Source organism: Erythrolamprus reginae, chromosome Z, assembly GCF_031021105.1.
Source record: "Erythrolamprus reginae isolate rEryReg1 chromosome Z, rEryReg1.hap1, whole genome shotgun sequence".
Taxonomy (NCBI): domain Eukaryota; kingdom Metazoa; phylum Chordata; class Lepidosauria; order Squamata; family Dipsadidae; genus Erythrolamprus; species Erythrolamprus reginae.
In genome coordinates, this window is record NC_091963.1 from 125,778,404 (window position 1) to 125,797,084 (window position 18,681).

General features: G+C 39.9%; 1 pseudogene; it reads left to right on the plus strand.

The window, feature by feature from the left end:
* Positions 1 to 314: 314 nt before the first annotated feature.
* LOC139154090 (vomeronasal type-2 receptor 26-like) lies at positions 315 to 18,681 on the plus strand (annotated as a pseudogene).

Consider the following 18,681-nt stretch of genomic DNA (forward strand, 5'->3'; position numbering starts at 1 on the left):
TTGGTACCAAATGTAATAAGCATGTTTCTGTGTAGCAGTTTTGCAGAAACCTCATTAACCGATTAGCAGTTATTTCTCCTATATTTATCAAGTACAATGATTATGATTTTCAGTTTTTGCCAAATCCCTGCAGAGCTCTAACATCTGTCTAACATTTAGACTACTGAAATTCTAACTCTAACCCTTGTATTATTCTGAGTTATAAATATTATTATATACCTGCCAGCTAGGTCTATACCCTAAAAAAAAAAAATCTTTTTCTTAAAAGTAATATGTTCTTTCAGGCAATTAATTATAATCAGGTATTATCAGTAATGCCTATCCATGCAAATGTTGGAATATTTGCAAAAAAGATGATGATTTTAGTGCTTCTGCCTCATACAGTATGCAAAGCAAATGCAGAGAGCTGCACTGTAGTTGAACCAATTCCTATTCTACACAAATATTATCAGTCAGGTAATTTCATCATTGGTGGCATTATTCCTCAAATCCTTAGGCCATATAATCCAATAAACTTCAGTGACTCTCCCCATCATGCAATGATTGATGAGCTAATGTAAGTAATCCCCCCCTCCATAATATATCCTATTTAAGGTCACAGTCTAATCTACACCTAATAGAATTATTACAAATCATATATTTATTTATTTATAGTAAACCATTCAGCATCCTTTCCTCCTCATTTCATAGGTGTTTGGCATAAAGATAAAATGTTACTATAACAATCCTGAAGCGTGGTTTAAATTTAGTATAAAAATCCAACACAATATTAGATTACTATCAGTAATTAACTTTATGAATTTAAAAGAACAAAACTATAAAGTTTTCATGTCCTGCAATTGAAGATTTTATACAAGAATAATTACTCCAGTATAATATATTGATATGGCTTTATGAGGTTATCATCAACAGAATAATGTTTACAGTATTTTTCTTATTATTTTATAAATTAATAAACTATTTTTCTTATAAATTAATTTTATCTATTTGAAAAGTTGTCATGTTAATACATTTATCAAATTATCCCTTCTGTCTGTTAATATTTTGTTAACTTTCTTATTTTGCTTGTGTTGCACACTTATCTCAGTAGTATAGATGAACATGTCATGATATTGTCTTCTTCCTTTAAAGCTAACTCATAAGACTAAATTTATTGTACAAGAAAGCAAAAGCTTTATAATTATTTTTGTGTACTGTAAATTGAATCCATGCTTTTTGCTAAAGCTTCTTGGCATGGTCATTCTTCAAAATTCCCAGTAATACTTTGTAATTATAATTGTTGCAAAATATGGATTTCATTTTTTTTTACTTTAAACCATCACTCACTGTCCATTTATTTTATTTTTGTGTTGGTTGCAGGGAGGATTTTTTTAATTGAATTCGATTGTTGTTAAGTGTACTGATTTACATCCAATTAAACATTTTTCTAGAAATGGACATTTTTACTGTCTAGGGATGATTTTAGTATACACACTTAGATGTACAATATTTTGTTAAATCACTTTAGTTATTAAATCTTCTACCAATGCAAAGCTGTTCTTTTTAGATTCTAAAATGTCATTAATGCAATAGAAAATGTTACATGATATTCTTTGAATACTGCTAAGAATAAAGATTAGTTATGATTGCCTTTGTCTTTGAGTCAGCAAATAAAAGTTTTTCACTTTCTCGGGTTTTGTACAGTTTAGATCAAATTTTAATCAAGAAACCCCCCCCCCCCAAGTCAATGGTGTCCCACTTTACCAATGTTAAAATCTGGTCACCTTATTTTAGCTTGAATTCATAGCTGTATCTAATTAACTTTAGCAATGTCTGCTTGTGAAAGAGGCATATGTTATATTTGAATATTTAGAATAAATCAAGAACTTTTGTCCATACTTCACACATGATAGGTAGCCAAAATCATTCTTATGCAATGCAATGCAATGCAATGCAATGAATTAATGTTTAATTCGAAATAATGGTTTACTGTTCTGTGCTGCTTGCTCAAACATTTTCTTTATTACCTGTCTGTCAAAAGTGTTCACATTTCTCTTGCATTGTTTTGACTATAATATTTATTATATTATATTATATTATATTATATTATATTATATTATATTATATTATATTATATTATATTATATTATATTATATTATATTATATTATATTATATTATATTATATTATATTATATTATATTATATTATATTATATTATATTATATTATATTATATTATATTATATTATATTATATTATATTATATTATATTATATTATATTATATTATATTATATTATATTATATTATATTATATTATATTATATTATATTATATTATATTATATTATATTATATTATATTATATTATATTATATTATATTATATTATATTATATTATATTATATTATATTATATTATATTATATTATATTATATTATATTATATTATATTATATTATATTATATTATATTATATTATATTATATTATATTATATTATATTATATTATATTATATTTATATTTATACATATACATATACATATACATATATATATATATATATAATGGTACATTATTGGTAATAAAAACTCTGTGCTTAGTTAATATTTGTATAGCACTAAATTCTGAATAAGTATATTTTTGAGGTTGCCATCATTGTTTGGCAATTGCCTAATTAAAATCCAATTGCCCAATTAAACCTATGTTAATTTATTTGAGAAAGGGGTTTCTATTCATACTATAACTGTATAAAGAGTTACGTTTTAAGGATTCAGCTATATAATACAAAAATGTTATTATTATTTTTGATATGTTAGCATTTCTGAACATCGACTTGCTGTTTCTTTCTTTTTCTTTTTATCTGTCTTTTTGCCATTCTAATAAAAAACAGGGGAGATAAATTTGTTCATATTAAAATAGTTTTCTCTTCCAGTTGAACACCAGTGTCCATCTTTCTCCCCCCTCCAATTTTCCATTTGTAAATTAATATATTTTAAAATATTTTTAGAGCAAACATCCTCAGGGTATTCTCAGAAGGAGAAGGTAAGTTTCCAAGTAAGTAAGCAATTTATAGAATAGAATAGAATTCTTTATTGTCCAAGTGTGATTGGATTGCTCTCAGTGTACATAAAACAAAATATACATTTATGAAAGAATCATGTTGGTTATAAACATTGCTATATCACACTTTGCCTGCATATCTTATTAGGGAAAAAACCAATAGTTGATTTAGCGTAAGAAAAGATTTACCTTTGATCATAATAGTTATTATCTTGCTTTGTTTTCTGGGAGCTGTAGAAGACAGCAGTTTGAACAAAGATAAGTTGTTTCTAAGTTGTATATAACTCTAAATACTCCTAATTTTTATTCTCTTCTTTGATAATATGCCTTTTTTCTAGTATTTTCAGAATATCTTATTGTTGTGTGACCTTGGCAATGTCTGCTAGTTTTTGCCTCCCTCCTTTCTCTATATCTTTTATTCATCCATTCACAGATTTAACACTTACAGTATTCTATATCTGCATTTTATTGAAGGCTACACTCTGAAAAGGTAACTTCTGACCAGAGCAAACCCAACCCAATCAAATCCACTGTGTAGAATTTCTATGTGATAAGATATATCTCTGTTATTTGCAGTGTACTGACTAAAAATTATCAGCATATGCTGGCCTTAATATTTGCTGTAAAGGAGATCAATGAACACCCACAGATCTTGCCTAATTTTACATTAGGTTTCAACATTTATGATAGCTATTATGAAGCAAAATGGACCTATCACAGTGCAATGGAACTTCTCTCCACACAGAAAAGATTTATTCCCAACTACAGGTGTGGCATCCAGGATAATTTGATAGTTATCATTGAGGGGCTTGATATTGATGTTTCACTTCCAATAGCAAATATTCTGAGTATCTACAAGGTTCCACAGGTTGGTTGAATGCTTGTTATTATTTATTTTAGTTTTTTATGTTATATCATTAGAATTCCAAAAAAGGGTGAGATAAAGAGGGAATTTAATTACTTTTTAAAATAATATAAAAATAATTGAACCAGTTCATTCTTGAATCTTCTTGAATCAGTTCAGAGCCTTAGGGGAGACACATTCTTATCTGTATGAATATCTTTCTAGGAGTCAGATGAGGTTCTGATAAATTGATTTCTTGCCATAAGTTTTTCAGTTTTTCAATGTCTAAGATGTATATGCCAAATATATAAATATATTTTTTTAAAAACCACTTTATTTAAAAAATGTAGTGAGGCTTTTTTTTTTAACTGGATAAACATTATTTAGAAAACTATACTGTTCAATATATCTTATTTTCAGTGTAAATATTAAAGTATCATCTCTGACAGTGACAATGGTGTAATATTTACACTGATTGTAAATATTGTCCTTCTGACTACCTTTTTCTTTCCTTCATTTTATTTCTTTGATTAAGACTATACATATTTTTCAGCTACCTCCTTGGGAATCAAACTATACAACTATACAATATGGTATTAGAGGTTTGCTTTAGATTTATGAATTTGTTGTAACATTTTAGTAAAATGTAGCTTGTGCAATATAATGATCATAAAAGCTACATTATGAATAAATAGGCTACAAGCTGAATCCAAATACTTGTCAGGATATATTTCCCCAGATATCAGAATATTAAATTGTCTCAGCAGTTAATCAAAAATCAAACAAAAGTACTATGTGAATAAATACCTTACTCTTCAAATGTATTTATGTTATTCATGATGAATAATAAATTATTTAAATATCCTAGTCCATAATAAGCACAGCCATATAATAAGCAATTAATATATAAGTTCTAGAAAGGGTCAACTGAATTATTTTTAAAAAATAGGGAAACTTTTTTCATAATCCAGATATAGCCAGCAAGAGGTTTCCTCATCCCAACTAATTACTTTCACTTGAAGAAACATGATATCAATATTTTTTCAATTTTAACAACCTTGTGTGGACTTCAGTCCCTAGAATTCCCCAACATCCTTTTTCTATCTAATATTTATTATTTCCATTGAATTTATAATGTGCAAACATTAATTCTCTTCAGATTGTCTGGCTGAATGCAAATTCAAACCAATTAATTATTAATTTTATTTAATTTTATTTATTATATTTTTATGCCGCCCTTCTCTGGAGACTTGGAGCGGCATACAAATTTACTGTTGGATGTATGTTTTTTTCTATTTTTTATTTCTATTTTGTATTTTATTCCTATTGAATATCTATCTCTATCTCTGTCTCTATCTCTATCTCTACCAACTATCTATCTATCTATCTATCTATCTATCTATCTATCTATCTATCTATCTATCTATCTATCTATCTATCTACACATACACACACACATATACATACACACACACATCAATATATTAGATACATATCTTCTATAATTTCTTTTTGTTTCATATATGTAAGTGTATGAGTGTGTACATAATATATATTTGCTGATAATGAATATATATATAATATTATATATTATATATATTATACATTATATATGTATATACATACATACATATATATACACATACATACATGCATGCATGCACGCACGCACACACACACACATACACACACACACACACACAAAGCTCACATTGGGTGATTGGCAGAAGAGAACTAGCATGTGATTTAAATTAAATCTGTTCCTGTTAATGGACAGCCTTAAAATTTAAGGTTATATTTTAGCAAAATATATTTGCTAAAATTAGCAAATATGTATTCTAAAACCATCTCTCCTTCTCTCTCTTTATCTTCCCTCTTCTCATCTTAATATATGGTTGTGTAGTTCACATATGGGTCTACTTCAGTGATGAATAATCTAAGAGAAGCACTCCCTTTCTTTCGGATGATTCCAAATGAAATTTTGCAGTATGAAGGAATTCTACAGTTACTTCTGCATTTCAAATGGATATGGGTTGGAATCTTGGCAATAAATGATGACAATGGAGATAGGTTTCTGCAGAGAATTCTTGCAGAATTTCCTATGCATGGTATCTGTTTTGCCTTCATAAAGAGAATCAATATTCCTTTCCTTGATGATTATATTAATTCAATTAGTGAAATGGTTGAAATTATTGACAAAATTAAGAGGAGTGAAACCAATGTGTTGGTTCTCTATGGAGAAACTCGAACAATGATATTTTGGAGATGGATGTTTCGACTATTTGAGGTAAAAGGCAAGGTATGGATTATGTCAGCCCAGATCGATCTCTTCTCCTTATCTTATCAAAGAGAATGGGACATTGGAATCATCAATGGAGCACTATCTTTCACTGTTAAATCATGCAACCTTATAGATTTCCAACATTTTTTTCAAAACAGAAAACCTTTCAATTCAAAGGGAGACAATTTTCTCCTAGCATTTTGGGAAGAAGCGTTTTCCTGTAAATTTTCCAATTCCCATGCAACTGAGGGCATCTGCATGGGAGAAGAGAAGCTTGAAGATCTTCCTGGCACAGTTTCTGAAATGTTCATAATGGGACCTAGTTACAGCATCTACAATGCTGTTTATGCCATGGCTCATGCACTTGATGTGCTGCAGAAATCAAAATGCAGATATGGATTAATGGCAATTGGGCAAAAGTGGAAGCTTGAAAATCAGCCATGGCAGGTGACTGCTGATAAATGAAATTAAATGTGATATGCAACAGTAGAATTCAACAATTCAGAAGCCACATGTGGTCTCTATATTAGATTATAGATCTGCACCTGTAACTTTTAGACCCATTAGAAAAAGTTCATGAATATATAGGGATGGGTTCTAACCAGTGGCATGCTACCATTCCCGGCCCTACCGGAAAAGGTGAGGAGTGGGCGCACACACTCTCTGCAAGATTTGGCTTCTGTGCATATGCAGAAGCTGAATGTTGCACGAAAACACGCACACAATTTCTGGGGGTTTTGCTTCTGCACATGCACAGAAGAGCTGCTGACGTGACCAGTAAAACAAGGTAAGAATTGCCGGTCTGCTCCCATCCACTCACCTGTATGGTGCAGTGGAGGGGGGAGCCAACAGAGCAGCCACTCGTAGCAGAGCAGGCAGGCCGCTTGTGGTGGTGCTGGGGGAAGCAGCGGCTCATGGCACAGTGGGGGCTCATGGCACGTTGAAGGGGTGAGCAGCTGCTCTGGCGGCTCACCCCTCCAACACACCATGAGCCTTCACCATGCTGCAAGATCACACCACTGCCACGAAAGGCTTGCCTGCTGTGCTGTGACCGGCAGATCTGTCAGCTCGCTCCCCCACTGTGCCACGAGCCCTGCCATGCCATAAATTAACACTCCCCGGTGCCACCACAAGCAGCCTGCCAACCCTGCCATGAGCAACTGCTCCGTCAGTTCACCCCTCCACCATGCCACAACCTTCCGTCATTCTGTGAGCCCCCACCATGCTGTCCCCACCGCACCACCCCCTGGCACCACTGTGAGCAGCAGCTCTGTCCACTCACCCCTCCACTGTGCCACAGCCCTTATCTTGCTCTCGATCTCCTGCAGGTAGATGAGCCATGGTGCAGGGAGCATGCAGGGTGGCCCCAAGCTCCAGCAATGTGGCCTGCTCTGTGCTGTCCCATGTACATATGCAGCAGCTGAAATCTTGTGTGGACATCCTTACGGCAGCAAGATTTGGGGGAAAATTGCCAATTTCTTTGCTTCCGCTCATGCATGGAAGCAAAAAGCCTAGTATTTTTACCGAAATCATGCCAGTTGCGCATGCACAGTGCATGCACACATGTTGGCAATGGAGCGAGGCTACATGCTCCATTTCCACCAATGGAATGGCGTTCTTGCCATTCCAGTTAGTAGCTTGTCCCTGATTCTAACTTAACTTGCTGCTGGTTCATTTCCTCCTGCACTGCATGGGTGTGCCTCATAGTGATGCATGCACAGTGCATAGAATTATTTAATTATTTTTTTTTAAAAAAAAGATGGTGGCACCTATGGACCAGCACTAATGAAATCGGTTCAGTGAGATAATTGTGATGTTATCAGTGGGTCATTCCCACTCCAGACAAACCAGACCAAACCAAACCAGGAGGGCCCCTTCCCTGGATATATAATTAATAATGCCATTCATTTTTCTACTGAAGTATGTACCATTTAATATTGCCATCTTTATTTTTATGTACACTGCTAATAAATGAATGAATGAATGAATGAATGAATGAATGAATGGAACACTTAAACAACACAATATAACTGCAAGTAAATTTCTGTGAAATCCAACTCTCCACTTAGGAAGCAACACTGATTGACAATCAATTTCACATGCTGTTTTGCACATTCAACTTTGTCCAGAACAAAGTATTCAATGAGAATACAGTGGTACCTTAAGATACGAACCCCTCGTCTTACGAACAACTCGTGATACGAACCCGGGGTTCAGAAAAATTTTGCCTCTTCTTACGAACTTTTTTCGAGTTACGAACCTGCGTTCGGAGACTGCTGGGAAGCCCCGCGGCTGTTTTAAAAGGTAACAGCCGGGCGGCGGGGCTTCCCAGAAGCCTCCCGAACGCCGAGGCAAAATTTTGCTGAACCCCAGGTTCGGTTCAGGAGGTTGCTGGGAAGCCCCCCAGGCAGACTGCGACCTTTTAAAACACCCGCGCCGCTTCGCAGCTGTCTCCCGGAGCCGAACAGCAAAGCCTGAAGCTGAACAGCAAAGCCGAACTTCCGCATTCGGCTCCAGGAGACACATGGGAAGCGGCGCGGGTGTTTTAAAAGGTCGCAGCTGGCCTGGGGGGCTTGCCAGCAACCCCCGCACCCCGAACCCGGGTGTGGGGGGGTGCTGGCAAGCCCCCCAGGCCGGCTGCGACCTTTTAAAACACCCACGCTCTTCCCTCACCCCCGCCCCGGCAAGGCATCGCAGCGACAAGCGGGTTTTTCCGACGCGGGTCTTATGCGCCCGAGCCGGGTTTCCCCCCACATCTGGGCCCACGCACCTGTTCCAGCGGGCTATTTTCCGCCGGTAGTAACGCAGCGCCTCCTGCCCGTTGAGCAGCTTCTCGGCCGGTCTCTCGGGGGTGCTGTAGAGCGGGTGCGCGAATAGCCTCCTCAGCTTGGAGTGGGGGGGCCTGGCTGCTCAGGTTGGCGGGCGGCCGAGTCCGGAGCTTTGGACCGGCGGCGACGGCGGCTTCTTCGGCGGGGCAGGAGCAGCGGGGCTCAGCTGTCTCCGTGGCCGGACCGAGGCGCCGCCTCATTTGGGGCCAGAGGTGGAAGTAGAAATCGGCGCTGAGCAGCGCCCCGAGAAGCAGCAGAATGAGCAGCCGGTCGCGCCGGGTCCCCAGCATGGTCAGCGCCGGCGGCTGGGCGAGAAGCAGGCCGGGCGCGAAGGCAGCGGCGCACGGGCGATGCCGGGCCGTGGGTGGGAAAGGAAGGCGAGCCACGCGCCTGTTTGGCCGCGAGAGCCCGGGCGAGTCCCGGCAGGGCCTCTGCCCCGCTGCCGCCGCAGGAGCAGGTGGGGGAAGCCGAGGCAAGGGAAGCAGCAGGCAGCGCCCCGCTTGTGGCCGAGAGGCGACCGGCTGCATCTTTGCCCGGTGGCCTCTCCCGAGTAGGCAGACCGTGCCGCCTCTGGAAGGATGGACGCGTTGGGCGTTTGTTTGCATCACGTGATTGACCGGGTGAAATAAAAGATCTAAAAATCCCTTGTCTCCCCAACCCGGATTTTTAGATCTTTTATTTCACCCGGTCAATCACGAGATGCAAACAAACGCCCAACGTGTCCGAAAGCCAGAGACTTTGGCTAGAGGTCTCTCCGACGAGCTCCGGTTCTCGTCGGAGAGACCTCTAGCCAAAGTCTCTGGCTTTCGGACACGTTGGGCGTTTGTTTGCATCTCGTGATTGACCGGGTGAAATAAAAGATCTAAAAATCCCTTGTCTCCCCAACCCGGATTGAATACGGGTTGGGGAGACAAGGGATTTTTAGATCTTTTATTTCACCCGGTCAATCACGAGATGCAAACAAACGCCCAACGTGTCCGAAAGCCAGAGACTTTGGCTAGAGGTCTCTCCGACGAGCTCCGGTTCTCGTCGGAGAGACCTCTAGCCAAAGTCTCTGGCTTTCGGACACGTTGGGCGTTTGTTTGCATCTCGTGATTGACCGGGTGAAATAAAAGATCTAAAAATCCCTTGTCTCCCCAACCCGGAGGGAGACAAGGGATTTTTAGATCTTTTATTTCACCCGGTCAATCACGAGATGCAAACAAACGCCCAACGTGTCCGAAAGCCAGAGACTTTGGCTAGAGGTCTCTCCGACGAGAACCGGAGCTCGTCGGAGAGACCTCTAGCCAAAGTCTCTGGCTTTCGGACACGTTGGGCGTTTGTTTGCATCTCGTGATTGACCGGGTGAAATAAAAGATCTAAAAATCCCTTGTCTCCCCAACCCGTATTCAATCCGGGTTGGGGAGACAAGGGATTTTTAGATCTTTTATTTCACCCGGTCAATCACGAGATGCAAACAAACGCCCAACGTGTCCGAAAGCCAGAGACTTTGGCAAGCGGTCTCTCCGACGAGAACCGGAGCTCGTCGGAGAGACCTCTAGCCAAAGTCTCTGGCTTTCGGACACGTTGGGCGTTTGTTTGCATCTCGTGATTGACCGGGTGAAATAAAAGATCTAAAAATCCCTTGTCTCCCCAACCCGGAGGGAGACAAGGGATTTTTAGATCTTTTATTTCACCCGGTCAATCACGAGATGCAAACAAACGCCCAACGTGTCCGAAAGCCAGAGACTTTGGCTAGAGGTCTCTCCGACGAGAACCGGAGCTCGTCGGAGAGACCTCTAGCCAAAGTCTCTGGCTTTCGGACACGTTGGGCGTTTGTTTGCATCTCGTGATTGACCGGGTGAAATAAAAGATCTAAAAATCCGGGTTGGGGAGACAAGGGATTTTTAGATCTTTTATTTCACCCGGTCAATCACGTGATGCAAACAAACGCCCAACGCGTCCATCCTTCCAGAGGCGGCACGGTCTGCCTACTCGGGAGAGGCCACCGGGCAAAGATGCAGCCGGTCGCCTCTCGGCCACAAGCGGGGCGCTGCCTGCTGCTTCCCTTGCCTCGGCTTCCCCCACCTGCTCCTGCGGCGGCAGCGGGGCAGAGGCCCTGCCGGGACTCGCCCGGGCTCTCGCGGCCAAACAGGCGCGTGGCTCGCCTTCCTTTCCCACCCACGGCCCGGCATCGCCCGTGCGCCGCTGCCTTCGCGCCCGGCCTGCTTCTCGCCCAGCCGCCGGCGCTGACCATGCTGGGGACCCGGCGCGACCGGCTGCTCATTCTGCTGCTTCTCGGGGTGCTGCTCAGCGTCGATTTCTACTTCCACCTCTGGCCCCAAATGAGGCGGCGCCTCGGTCCGGCCACGGAGACGGCTGAGCCCCGCTGCTCCTGCCCCGCCGAAGAAGCCGCCGTCGCCGCCGGCCAAAGCTCCGGACTCGGCCACCCGCCAACCTGAGCAGCCAGGCCCCCCCACTCCAAGCTGAGGAGGCTATTCGCGCACCCGCTCTACAGCACCCCCGAGAGGCCGGCCGAGCCCGCTGGAACAGGTGCGTGGGCCCGGACGTGGGGGGAAACGCGGCTCGGGCGCATAAGACCCGCGTTGGAAAAACCTGCTTGTCGCTGCGATGCCTTGCGGCGGCGGGGGTGAGGGAAGAGCGTGGGTGTTTTAAAAGGTCGCAGCCGGCCTGGGGGGCTTGCCAGCACCCCCCCGCACCCCGAACCCGGGTGCGGGGGGTGCTGGCAAGCCCCCCAGGCCGGCTGCGACCTTTTAAAACAGCCGGAAAGCCGTTTTTGGGGGGGGGGGGTTTGGTTGCACGGATTAATTGACTTTACATTGTTTCCTATGGGAAACAATGTTTCGTCTTACGAACCTTTCGTCTTACGAACCTCCTCCTTGCACCAATTAAGTTCGTATCATGAGGTATTACTGTATTTCATTGATTCGGATGTAGGATGTTACTTGAGTGTTCCCTTTATTTTTTTGAGAAGTGTATATAAATACATGCATATTCAAATAATGTCATTCCCATGTGTCAGGATTCTGAAAAGGACATACCGGGTATTTTATAAAATAATTTTTAGTTTTAGCGGCACAGACAATATGACATTTATCTAAATGACCTAAACAGAGTAATCTAACGATGTATGCCTATGCATGCACCATAATGGAGATTGAGGTTGTAATCAAAAAGGGTATTTTATTCTATGATTCAATAAATAACACAGCTGATCTTCCTTTTCTTTAAGTTTCATCGATTGCTCAGGGGCTTTTCATTCAACAGCAGCTGTGGGGAAAAAATTTCATTTGATCACAATGGAGAATTAATAGTTGGGTTTGACATTATGAATTGGGTCACATTTTCAAATCAAACATTTCTTAAAGTGAAGGTTGGAGTAATGAATCCTAGGTCAATGTCAGAACAAGAGTTCAGCATTAATAACCATGTAATCATTTGGCATGATATTTTCAACCAGGTAAGTAAGGATAATATCCAATTTAACATTGAAATTAGTTGCAGAAATTACTGCTTTGTATGCTTGTATTCTATTATTTGTATTCTATTATTATAGTAGCTATAATAATAGAATATAAACTAAAAATACATAATCTGAAAGTAATACAGTCATACCTCGTCTTACGAACCTAATTGGTTCCAGGGGGAGGTTCGTAAGACGAAAGGTTCGTAAGACGAAAGGTTCGTAAGACGAAACATTGTTTCCCATAGGAAACAATGTAAAGTCAATTAATCCGTGCAACCAACCCCCCCCCCCCGCAAAAAAAATGCTGCCGCCTGGCTGTCACCTTTTACAACAGCCTGGGGGCTTCTCAGCGATCTCCCAAATGCCGAACGCCAAACCTGAACTTCCGGGTTTGGCGTTCGGGAGGCCGCCGAGAAGCCCCCAGGCTGTTTTAAAAGATGACAGCCGGGCGGCGGGGTTTCCCAGCAGTCTCCGAACGCCGAACACAGAAGTTCAGGTTTGGCGTTCGGCTTCGGGAAGCTGCTGGGAAGCCGCCTGGCTGTTTTAAAAGGTCGCAGCCGGGCTGGGGGGCTTTCCAGCAACCTCTCGAACCCCGAACTTTTGCTGAACGTCCGGGTTCGGGGTTCGGGAGGTTGCTGGGAAGCGCCCCAGCCCGGCTGTCACCTTTTAAAACAGCCACGCAGCTCCCCAGCAGCTTCCCGAAGCTGAACGCCAAACCTGAACTTACGCGTTCGGTGTTCGGAGACTGCCGGGAAGCCGCATGGCTGTTTTAAAAGGTGACATCTGGGCTGTGGGGCTTCCTAGCAACCTCCTGAACCCCAAACCCAGAAGTTCGGCAAAAGTTCAGGGTTCGGGAGGTTGCTGGGAAGCCCCCCAGTCTGGCTGTCACCTTTTAAAACAGCTGGGCGGCTTCCCAGCAGCTTCCCGAAGTTGAACGCCAAACCCGAACTTCCGCATTCGGCATTCGGAGACTGCTGGGAAGCCGCACAGCTGTTTTAAAAGGTGACAGCCGGGCTGGGGGTCTTCCCAGCAACCTCCCGAACCGAACCCGGGGTTCAGAAAAATTTTGCCTCTTCTTACGAACTTTTTTCGAGTTACGAACCGGCGTTCGGGAGGCTGCTGGGAAGCCCCGCCGCCCGGCTGTCACCTTTTAAAACAGCCGTGCGGCTTCCCAGCACTCTCCGAACGCCGGTTCGTAACTCGAAAAAAGTTCGTAAGAAGAGGCAAAATTTTTCTGAACCCCGGGTTCATATCACGAGTTGTTCGTAAGACGAGGAGTTCATATCTTGAGGTACCACTGTATTCTAATATTATATGGCTATTTAAAATTTCACAATTATCAAATTTTAAAATGCTTTTAAAAAGGATGCCATTTTTGAAAAATAGCATTTAAACTTTGGACAGTCTCTTTTTCCTTGTTTACATGGTAATCATTGAATTTAAAAAGTAAATCATAAAAAAATCATTTAAAAATAGCTCAAGGACAAAAACATTACTAGCAGATCTGGTAATAATCTAACAGTAGGTTAACTCCAAAATAAGTTATATAATTTTCCCTGAATTGGATTGACTCCTGTTCAAGCCATCAACAATTCAGTTTAAAATTCTCCAAACCAAATATAAGAAATCTGTAACCTTCCTGATATTGCAGAACTATATCCACCTGGTAGAAAAAGCTACCATAAGTTAAAGAGAATGGTATTGAAATTGTAATTTGGCAATATATGCATGGACATGGACAGTCCATTATATTTTTCATTCTTTCTACCTAATATCCTAAAGCATTTGTCCTTCTTTTCTACTATATTATGCCTTTGGCTTGGGTTAGATCTGATTAAGCCCTACTGTTGTTTGGGTTGATGTAATGTGACATCTCAGAATATAGTGGGTTAGTTCTGTAATAAAACAAACAAAGAAAAACATATATTATGCATTTAGGATGAAGAAACAGAATTGCTGTACTATCTGGGATTATCAAGATTAGGAAATAGTGATATAACATCACTTTTCCTCATTTTTCTCTCTCTCATACTTTTCTCAACCATACTTATGACTAAATATATTTTATAATCTTAGTCTAAATATTTATTGTAACTTGTATGAAGTTAGGGGTAGACATCTTTCCTTCTTCCAGAATCCATATATAAATAATGATAAAGTAGGAGTTCCATCTACTCATGGAAAAATGAAATCTGATGCAAAGCATCATCCTTGTGCTCCCCTCCCCCCCGAATAATAGAATAGAATAGAATTCTTTATTGGTCATGTGACACACAAGGAATTTGTCTTGATGCATATGCTCTCAGTGTACATAAACGAAAATATACGTTTGTCAAGAATCATGTGGTACAACACTTAATGAATGTCATAGGGGTCAAATAAGCAATAAGAAGGATAATAATACTACAATTAAATGTACATACATAGTATTGTGATAATTAGACATCTTTATGTCTAGTTGTTTTAACATGCAGTTCCCATATAGCTCTTCTCAAGAGGAGTTGAAACAGTTTATGTCCAAGATATCAGGGTCAGTAGAGGCAGTAATTGCTGCAAAAGGAGCATGCAGTGCTTCGTTTGGGCTCCTTTTGCAGCAATTACTGCCTCAATGTGGCGTGGCATGGACGCTATCAGCCTGTGCCACTTGCTCAGGTGTTTTGGCAGACTATGATGCTTCAATAGCAGCCTTCAGCTCTTCTGCATTGTTCGATCTTATTTCTCGCATCTGTCTCTTGGCAATGCCTCATAGATTTTCTATGACGTTCAGGTCAGGTGAGTTTGCTGGGCAATCAAGGACAGTAATCACACAGTTATTAAAGCAGGTTTTGGTGCTTTGGGCAGTGTGGACTGGTACCAACACCAGCAGATGACATGGCTCCCCAAGTCAATCCATACTGTGGAAACTTTATACTGGACCTATTTTGCAGTGTGTGCCTCTCTGTTCTTCCTCAATACTCTGGGTCCTTGGTTTCCAAATGAGATGCAAAAGTTTCCACAGTCTGTGTTGATTTGGGGAGCCATATCATCTGCTGGTGTTGGTCCACTGTGCTTCATTAGGTCCAATGCAGCCATCTACCAGGAGATTTTGGAGCAGTCTATAGTTTCACCTGCATACAAGCTTTATGGAGAGGGTGACTTACATTTTCCAGCAGGATTTGGCACCTCCAGATTTGCTGTAAGAAAAATTGAGATAATAACCATCTTGAAATCCTGGAAGAAAATGCAAACATAAGTCTACTGATTTATTTCACTATTCTATATAAATTATTTTATATTATTATTAGTAAATGAACTGCAAAAACACCTCTACCCTCCTCTATCATTGGGAAATAGTCAATATCCTGGTATTTCATTTCTATAGACATTGCCTCTCTCAGTTTGCAATAACAATTGTCAAATGGGCTATAGACGAAAAAGTCTTGAAGGAAAGCCATTTTGCTGCTATCATTGCAATCGATGTCCTGAAGGGAAAATTTCCAACAGGAAAGGTATGACCCATAGTATTATGCTGAATGCAGATAAAATAATGTTTATAGAATCCTACTTTCTTCACAGAATTTTATGAGTGAGTTTAGGTATTTTTTATTCTATTGTAACAATTGCTATACATAATTTATTCAATAATAATGTCCTATAACCTTTATTGCTATGCCAGAAAATATTATGAATCGTATTTTTTTAAATAACTTTGAATATCCTTCCAAATACAGTAAGAACATTGTTATATATCAAAATAACTATTTCACAAAAATTACTGTCAGAAAGCACATAAGGCATTGTCAGTAAGTTGGTACATCCAGAAATAAATGCAAAATTTATTTCAGGCCAACTTCAGAAAAAGAAAATAGCCAAATGCAGTCAAGAAATAATAATTATAGTCAGACAAACAAATTTTAAAATGCAAGAATAACCCATCACTTAGATTCATGCAAAATGGACATTACTGTACTTTCAACAATGGGCTATTCTTAATAAATTAGCTAGGCAAAATCTTTTATGCTTATACAGTGGTACCTCTACTTATAAACTTAATTTGTCCCGTGACAAGGTTCTTAAGTAGAAGAGTTTGTAAGAAGCAATTTTTCCCAAAGGAAAGCAAATAATGTGTGCAACTGCGGAAACCACAGGGAAGGTGGAGGCTCTGCTTCCTCCCAGGAGAATCCTAGAGAGGCCCCACAGAGGTTTCTCCCCGCCTTTTCCGGCCCTGTTTCCTCCCTGGAGATTCCTAGAGAGGCCCCATGGAGGCTTCTCCCTTCCTTTTCTGGTTACAGTTTTGGAGGCTCTGGTTTGTAAATGGAAAATAGTTCTTGAGAAGAGGCAAAAAAATCGTGAACACCCGGTTCTTATCTAGAAAGGTTCATAAATAGAGGCGTTCTTAGGTAGAGGTACCAATGTATAAGGATACCAGTCATGGACTGAAAAAATCTGGATATTTATTAAATAGCATCATCAAGATTTAGAGAACTAATTTTTGCATTTAATTTAGAAAGAGAGTTCTCTAAATTTTGATGCTGCTATTTAATAATCACCCAGATTTTTTTCAGTCCATGCCTGGTATCCTCATACAAACATAAAAGATTTTATGCTTTAGGGAATGAAGGGAGGGAGGGAGGGAGGGAGGGAGGGAGGGAGGGAGGAAGGAAGGAAGGAAGGAAGGAATTTCTTTGAAAAACTATCCTCATAGGAAAACATGAAAAATGCCCCTGTCTTGTCTGATAATATATTTAAAATGTCAAAAAACAAAAAATGGAAGAATTCTATGCTTGAATTATGTAGCAAATTATGTAAAGCCAAGCAAATCTGCTTCCACCATCCATACAGCAGAGCTTTACATAGGTTTTTCAAAATCTAAAAAGATTTTTTTTTTTAATGGACATCAACATTCTAAAGCAAGAAATAAACCCCAGCGGATATTACTTGGGTAAAGACCCAACAGAAGGGAGAAAGGGGAAAACAATGCTTTAATGCTTTATTAAGTAGTTGGAAAATATTATATTCTCTATGTCAGTGTTTCCCAACCTTGGCAACTTGAAAATATTTGGACTTCAGCTCCCAGAACTCCCCAGCCAGCGAATACTGGCTGGGGAATTCTGGGAGTTGAAGTCCAGATATCTTCAATTTGCCAAGGTTGGGAAACACCGCTCTATGTTATACAATATGGATAATTTGTTTGGGTTATTGTACACTGTCTAGAGTAATTTGCCCTGGCAGTACAGTCATAGAAATTAGACACAAACACACACACACACACACAAACAAACAAACAAACAAACAAACAAACAAACAAACAAACAAACAAACATATTCTGTCTTTTTCAGACATGGACGACTGCTTTAAATGCAAAGAAGACCAATATGCAAACAAAGATCAGTATTTATGTCTTCCTAAAACCAGTACTTATCTATCTTATGGAGACCCTTTGGGAATGAGTCTAGTTTTGACTATTACTGCTTTTGCTGTCATTACAACTGTGGTGCTTGGAATTTTTATGAAGCATCACAATACTATTATTGTCAAAGCCAACAATCGAGATCTCACTTATATTCTCCTCATCTCTCTCCTTCTTTGCTTTCTTTGTTGTTTGTTGTTTATTGGCCAACCAACAAAAGTAACATGTCCTCTAAGACAAATGAGTTTTGGAATCATCTTCTCAGTGGCTGTTTCTTGCATGTTAGCAAAAACCATCATAGTGGTTCTGGCTTTCATGGCCACCAAGCCAGGAAGCAGCATAAGAAAATGGATGAAGAAAAGTCTGGGGAGTTCCATTGTACTTTCCTGCTCCTTGGTCCAAACATGTATTTGTACCATATGGCTTGCAACCTCCCCTCCTTTCTCAGATGTTGACATGCATTCAGAAGTTGAATATATAGTACTGGAATGCAATGAAGGCTCTTTGATTATGTTCTATTGTGTCCTAGGCTATATGGGTTTCTTAGCTATTGTAAGTTTCACTATAGCTTTCTTTGCCAGAAACTTACCAGATACTTTCAATGAAGCCAAATTCATCACTTTCAGCATGTTGGTCTTTTGTAGTGTATGGTTATCCTTTATTCCAGCTTATTTAAGTTCCAAGGGGAAATACACAGTAGCTGTAGAGATCTTTTCAATCTTAGCCTCTACCATTGGGTTGTTGGGTTGTATTTTTTCCCCCAAATGCTACATAATTTTATTGAAACCTCAATTAAATAACAAAGATCAGTTAATAAGAAGAATAACCTAA